General features: G+C 42.6%; 1 long non-coding RNA gene across 1 annotated transcript in view; it reads right to left on the bottom strand.

The window, feature by feature from the left end:
- Positions 1-395: 395 nt before the first annotated feature.
- Positions 396-7245, bottom strand: part of LOC145438118 (uncharacterized) — a 465561-nt gene continuing 458711 nt past the window's right edge. The window contains exon 3 of the long non-coding RNA XR_013914828.1: positions 396-565. This is a non-coding gene — a long non-coding RNA (uncharacterized LOC145438118). The remainder of the gene's footprint in view (positions 566-7245) is intronic.

Below are 7245 nucleotides of genomic sequence, written 5' to 3'. Positions count from 1 at the left end.
TCTGGATTTGCAGGATACCACAGAGGTGGTGAGCTCACCTAATGAAATCCATCATTATCGCATGACGGTTTTTGATAGTACTCATTTTCCCAACTGCCAAGATTCTGAATTCAACATTTTGGAGTTTTGGGGCAATGAATCGATAAAAAAAAGTTTCCCCAGACTATGGCACCTTGCATATGGTGTACTAAGTATACCCGCATCAAGTGCATCGAGCGAACGGGCTTTCAGCTACTGCGGAAACGCTAGTAGTATATAGTTTGGGCGATCGACGCCCATTCGCGATTTATAATAAACAAACAAAGATTATCAATATAATAAGTAAATAAAGAATTTGCTCATTCTCAATTTTGCAGCAATACTTTTATGACCCTGTGTGCGGCAATCAAAAAAGGGGGAATAATTAACGATAGAGAGAAAACGAACAAAGAATCTGGATTGACCTTTGTACTCAGACATGAGACTTGAGTCATTCTACTTGTACTTTTCCACTCCTGATTTTACCTCGCTTGACCTCTGGACACGAGACCTGGGCTTGGTAATAGTTGCCTGCCGACAAATCGCCCTGACCTATCGTTTTGTGGTCCAATTTCGTGACGGGGCTTTGGGAATAATTGCCTGTCAAACCACCCTGGTTGACTTGTCGTTTCGCGATTGACTCGATTTCGTGTACGGTGGGGCATAGGAATAATTGCCGGTCGTGACGTCAATAAAGTTTTCTCCTGATCGGTGGGATCCTGGTGCGTGATTTAGGTGTCTATACGTTCGGCTGTGCATAGTGACGTTTCTAGTCTTTTCCATACTGTCGCACTTGCTCTTGCTTTGTTGTCGACTTAAATAGTAAGGAGAAATGATCTGATCTGGTTATAAATATGTGTGTCATTTTGAGTCATATCGAGAACCAGAATGTCGTGTATTAGAAATAGGTATTAGGCGCCCCCGATATAGATTAACTTAAATAAAGTAACATTTATAATATAATAAGTAATTAAAGAAATAGCTCATTCTCAGTTTGACTCGCATCAACGTGTTAATTTCCGATATTACGTACCTAGTAATTGGTGCAAGCAACAACTGCTGTTCCACACCTTTACCGCTTTCTAGCGTCTTAGGACAGACAGTCCCAACCGAACAATGTATTTATGATGGGTTCTTTTTACTGCTTCACGTCTGGTCAAGCGTAATCATGCCGGTGTCTGTAAATGATATACAATTTACCGCGGCATATTATTTTTGTATGCTGTACAGTGTACATGATGTACAACTTGAATCGATCAGTTGTCGAACTAATGCTTTACCGGTATGTACGATCGATCGCGAGCTCACCACGCACTTGTCGTTCGAGAGCGACTCATTTCGCTATAGACAATCAGCTGTGTTCGCGTGTACCGTAACATATCCTCAACACATGTTACGCCAACACCGCCGAGCATATTTGCAGCATCATACTACGGACAGATTGAATCGGCGAAGTGTTACCGTCACCGAGAACCAGAAAGAATGTCGTGTATTAGAGATAGGTATTAGGCGCCCCCGAAATAGATTAACTTAAATAAAGTAACATTAAGAATATAATAAGTAATTAAAGAAATAGCTGATTCTCAATTTTGCTCGCATCAACGTGTTAACTTGCGGTAGTACGTACCTAGTGATTGGTGTAAGCAACAACTGCTGTTCCACACTTTACCGCGTTCTAGCGTCTTCATATAGGACAGACAGTCCCAACCAAACAATGTATCTGTTATTATTATAAATATGTGTGTCATTCCGAGTCATACCGAGAATCAGAATGAATGTCGTAGTAGAAATTTGTATTAGGCGACCCGACATAGATTAGCTTAAATAACGTAACATTATAAATATAATAAGTAATTAAATAAATAGATGATTCTCAATTTTACTCACACCAACGTGTTAACCCCCGGTATTACGCACCTAGTATTCGGTGCAAGCAACAAATGTGGCTGTTCCATACCTATACCGCGTTCTAGCGTCTTCATAAGGACAGACAGTCCCATCCAAACAATGTATTTATGATGGGGTGTTTTTACTGCTTCACGTCTGGTCAAGCGTAATCATACCAGTGCCTATAAATGATATGCAATTTACCGAGGGATATTAATTTTGTATGCTGTACATGATGTACAACTTGAATCGATCTGTTGTCGTACTGATGCTTTGCCCGTCTGTACGATAGATATGGATCACGAATTCACAGCGCACTTGTCATTCGAGGGCGACTCATTTCGCTGTAGACAATCAGCTGTGCCGTAACATATCCTCAACACTTGTTATGTCAACACCTACAAACATATTTACAATGTCATGCTAAGGGTATATTAGTTCGGCGGGGTGTTACCGTCAGAGAATCGCTGTGTCATCCCTTTCAAGCCTCGTATTTCCCGTTTGAACTCGGTAACTGCGAGTACGATGTCAGATTCGAGTGACGAATCGGGGTAGCGCGCTTCATCGGGGTGGACTGACCTTATTTGGCTGAAACGCGCTCGGTGGTGCAATAATGGGAATGAATTGTGACAGATCATACGTGATGCGATCTATAGCCTGCTTTCGGTGAGGTGTAAAGATGAGTGGGAGATTTCGAAATCGGAATCCACTGCGACTATAGGTTTGCAAAAGCAAAGTCCAAAAAAATCCGACTCGCACGTGAAGTCCTGGTATTTCCATGTATTAGGCTGGTAAAATGTAGCATAAATCCGACTCTCAAAGACACTTGGCCGCATCCAGTCCGGGTTTAACCAAAACTGATGGAATCTGCGCCGGGTCCGGAAACGAATCGTGACCACCCCCGTCCAGACAAAACAGTTCTGCTGTAAGGGGAGTGTCGTTGTACATTAATTTGCGTACAGCGAGACTTTGTATCGACTCATTGGCGGACTTCTGTTTGTCTGTACAGGTGTTAATAGTGCAATTAGATTTGCCACCACAAGGAGCATATTGGCAAAATCACACAACGATAACAACTTTACCCGTCAACAACTCTCATGACTTGTCGTTCGAATACTTGTAATTTCGATGTGGTGCGATGTACGCAAATCAGCTGTGGTCAATCGAGCATGGCACAATCGATGTCAGTCATCAATCCCCCTGTTTGACAAAACTCGCGTTTTCTGGTTGACACCAACACAATACGATCCATTTAATGTCCCCATCGACCCTCCTTTCTAATATGGTTACCATACGGCCTCATTCAAGGGAGCATATGTCCTCCTTTTCCCAGATATGTCACCCCTTCGCCCAAATGTACTCGCTTTCTATCAATTTGTCCTCCTTGTTAGCTTAACATATCCGAAAAAACACCACGAGTAACGCAAAATGTGGGCCTAGATTACGAAAGTCGGGTATGTAGCCAAATCGGAAAAATGACGCTATGATGGTATTGTGCAGGCTATTACGTGGATACGGGGGCCTGTGTAACCATGTGAATAGTAAAATCGCCCCAAACTCCCGTTACATGAAAAAAGATCGAGCGCAATCGACCATGTCGGGGTATACCCACCTTAGTACAGCCAAATGATCCAATGTCGTACCGAGAATAGCCGGGGTGGTGGTACATCATTCTCACAAGATGTACTTTGGAATGCGTGTGAAATCGTCATCGTCCGCTACTCGACTAAAGCAGAATATAGCTTTGAAGTACTCAAGTAGAAGTAGCTTTAAAAGAAATGTCGTGAAATCGCTTTCCATCCTAATTATAAAGAGTAGGCCCCCATAAAACTATCGAGTCAAAATACAGTTTCGAAGCGATCCGGTAATTTGTAAATCTTATTTATGGGTTGCACGGTGTGTTCATTGATTAGAGACAAGCATAGAAACGGCGGTGCTTGTATAACGAGGCTGTTCTCAAATCCACATTGTCTTCGTTATTATCGGCGAGATATGGCTTTGTAGTGACATTGCGGACGTTAAAATACATTGATTAAATACGATTTATTCCTCATATATGGGGATCAACGGGTGAGTAATGTATCGATTCGGGCAATTCGGCCCGCCAAGTACCTAATTTTCTTATATCCGGCCCGCCGACTGAAGGAGTTGCCCGCCTCCTTGTATAACACATATGTAAATGGTACAATAGCGACAGCTAACGGTTGTTAATCATCCATAAAAATACAGCTAACCGGTAATACAGCCCTCAAGGATAAACTAGGAATATCTGTGTGAGTCGCCTCGATTGACCCATGAGGCAAGTTTAGACACAATTTGAGGTGTGATATAACCCTAGTAATTGTACTGTATTTTTCCACACATACCACAAACAAAAACGGGGTTCGTCCATCCGATCCCCAGCGTTTGCCTCGAACAAAAGTATCGGAGTGATCATGGATATACGCCAAGTCTCCTCACCACTTTTGAGTAGGTATTCGGAAAGACCGAATCGTGATCACCTCCATACAAGGCACAATAGTTCTGCGTGCAGCGAAACTTTGTAGCGACCTGCGGGCTGTGCATGTGTTGTTAGCGCAATCAGGTTTAACCCAACAAGAACGTAGTCATTTGAGGATGAATAAAATCTTACCCCACAACGATACCAACTTTACACCCCTCAACGACTCCAGCGGTATGTATTTATGTGGATTTCATATTTTTATGAAAAAAGCTAATCGTGCGTACGTACCATCTCTTTCGGTAGGGTTTGTTAGTACTGTAACATGATGATCGGGAGCTATGGTCTTTTACACTAGGTCTAAAAGGGTAGGGGTATTTGTTAGTGATACACCCGTCTGACGGTGGGTTATTCGACAAAATCACTCTGTTTTTACTACGGAAACCATGATCACACTTACGAGCTCTCATCACTTGTCGTACGAATGCTTGTAATATCTGTGTGATGTACTCAAAACAGCTGTGATCACTCGAGTGTGACGCGATCGAAGTCAGGATTTTATTTGTTTGTTGTTTGATGGATAAGATTGTATTCAATCATAAACTACTAATATACTTCTTGTGGTGCTAAACCCGATTATACAGATGAATCAATCGGTATTCCGCCAATTGGGAGTAGTTGCCCGTCGTTGTGATTGACCTTCTAGTTCGCGGTGGTAACGAAGAATGTATAACAGAAAGTGTAAATCGTACAATGACGACAACTAACTGTTGTCAGTCGCCGACAACAATTCAGCTAACCAGTAATCTATAGAGCTTTCAAGAATAAACTAGGAGTATAAACGGTTAGTCCTAACTTGTCGTTCCACGACTGAATAATCCGATTTCGTCACGACGGGGATCGGTAGTTGTTGCCCGTACGATATAGTAAATCAATCTCAAAACCTAATGCAATCCTAATTCAACAAAATTTCACAAATACTTTTTTTTTTCTAAATCCTATGCTCATCTCTGGCGTATACGTACAAGTTTTGTCAAAGCAACAGATTGATGGAGCGTGGCTGACATTGATTGCGACACTCGATCACAGCTTCTTCCGGTGGAGTTTTTCGAACGGTAAATCCAAGGCTAGGTCGAGGGGGTCAAACAGCATTTCTCTCACGGTAGCACTCCGCCGAGTCAATACGTCCATAGTATGATATTTTTCGCAACTACGTTTTGTTGGGGGTGATGAGGATATTTTGCGGTACACGTTTTTCACAGGTTGCAAGTTACGATTGGGGAAGACGTATTTTTATATTTATACCGCTAATTTCATTAGATTGACTAGAAAACAATGTCATTTCTTCTGACTTGACTACCGAAATACCCGTCAATTACTTGTGTTGTGCGAGTTAGCTAAATGAAAGGTCACTCACCGAAATCGATCAGACCGACATTTCGCGTTATTCGTGGTGTTTTTTGTTATTTTAAGCTGAAAATAAGGACAAAATTACAAAAAAGGAAGACATTTCGGTGAAGGCTGTACATATTTGGGAAAAGGAGGAGGACTTTGGTAGCCCTATAAATATAGGGATCGATGTGAACACCAAATGTATCGCATTGCTGTCAACCCGCTCGAATATGCGAGTTTAGTCAAACAGGAGATTGACGACTGACACCGTTTGTGTCACACTCGATTGATCACAGTTGGTTTGTGTACATCACAGCGCATCGAAATTACAAGCATTCGAACGGCGAGTGATGACCGTTGGGTTTGCTGACAGTGAAGTTGTTATCGTTGTGAGATGGATAAGATTTTGCCAATATACTTCCTGTGGTGCTAAACCCTACTGCAATAACAACATATGTACAGACAAATCAAACAGAATTCCGCCAGTGGTTCGATACAAATTTTCGCTGTACGCAAATGAATATGCAACGAAACCCCGCATATCGTGTAATGACAGCAGAACCATGTTGTCTGGACGGAGGTGGTCACGAATCGGTTCCGGACCCCCGAATTTCATCGGTTTTGAGTGAAGTCGGGACTGGATACGGCGACGTATCTTTGAGAGTCAGACATATACTAGATTTTGTCCTCACAACATGGGGAATAACAGGACTTTGCGTACCAGTCTGGATTTACTCCAATTCGCAGTGCAAACAGCCTTTCGGTTCACCCGATAACGCGCGTCCACCCTCCAAACACATAGTTACGGGGTATGGCGGCGACCCGGAAACTCGGGGCATAGCTTATTAGTAATTTTACCGGATGACTTATTTTAGCACCGGTTGGTTTTATTGCTTTGCCGTTGTCGCGTTTTATCAGACGAGTGTAAAATTTCAACTAGATGTACCCTGTGCACTGTGCATACCACCGACCAAGCAGCAGCGTTCAAATTGCGTTTAACCCAACGAAACACCAATAATTACGTTACTATTTGAAACTACAGACAGAGTGGGGGTTTATTTGGCAAAAATAACATCCATTCAAAAGTCACTTGAAAAAATTTATCAACCCCCCGTATATTAATCGATGTAGTCAACTGGTTTGTGTTGTCTAATTTACTTTCTGCACCGACTTCACTGCTCCACACCAGGTGTAAACTCGGGTAAACACATTTATTTAGGCGTAGCACGCAGTGGGGTCCTTATGGATCACGTTCAACACTTGTTTTGATGGGCACCCCAGAAGCCTACATATAGGCGGTCATGTGACGTTGAGGGAATAACGAAATGACACGTTAGCGCCTGTGTTTTCACAGATCATCGGCTTACCTATGAGTAAAAAGTGACGCTTATCGTAGGTGCGGTAAACGATCGGATACGGTCCGGGCTGAGATGTGGCAAATGCGTATTGTGTTGAACGCATCGAATTTGTCCCCCCCCTGTCTATTTATGACCTCACTCGATGATAAA

This window comes from Botryllus schlosseri, chromosome 4, assembly GCF_051294905.1.
Source record: "Botryllus schlosseri isolate E-star chromosome 4, Bs_hap1, whole genome shotgun sequence".
Taxonomy (NCBI): domain Eukaryota; kingdom Metazoa; phylum Chordata; class Ascidiacea; order Stolidobranchia; family Styelidae; genus Botryllus; species Botryllus schlosseri.
Note: the sequence above shows the minus strand (reverse complement) of the source record. Positions and strands in the feature narration are given on the sequence as shown.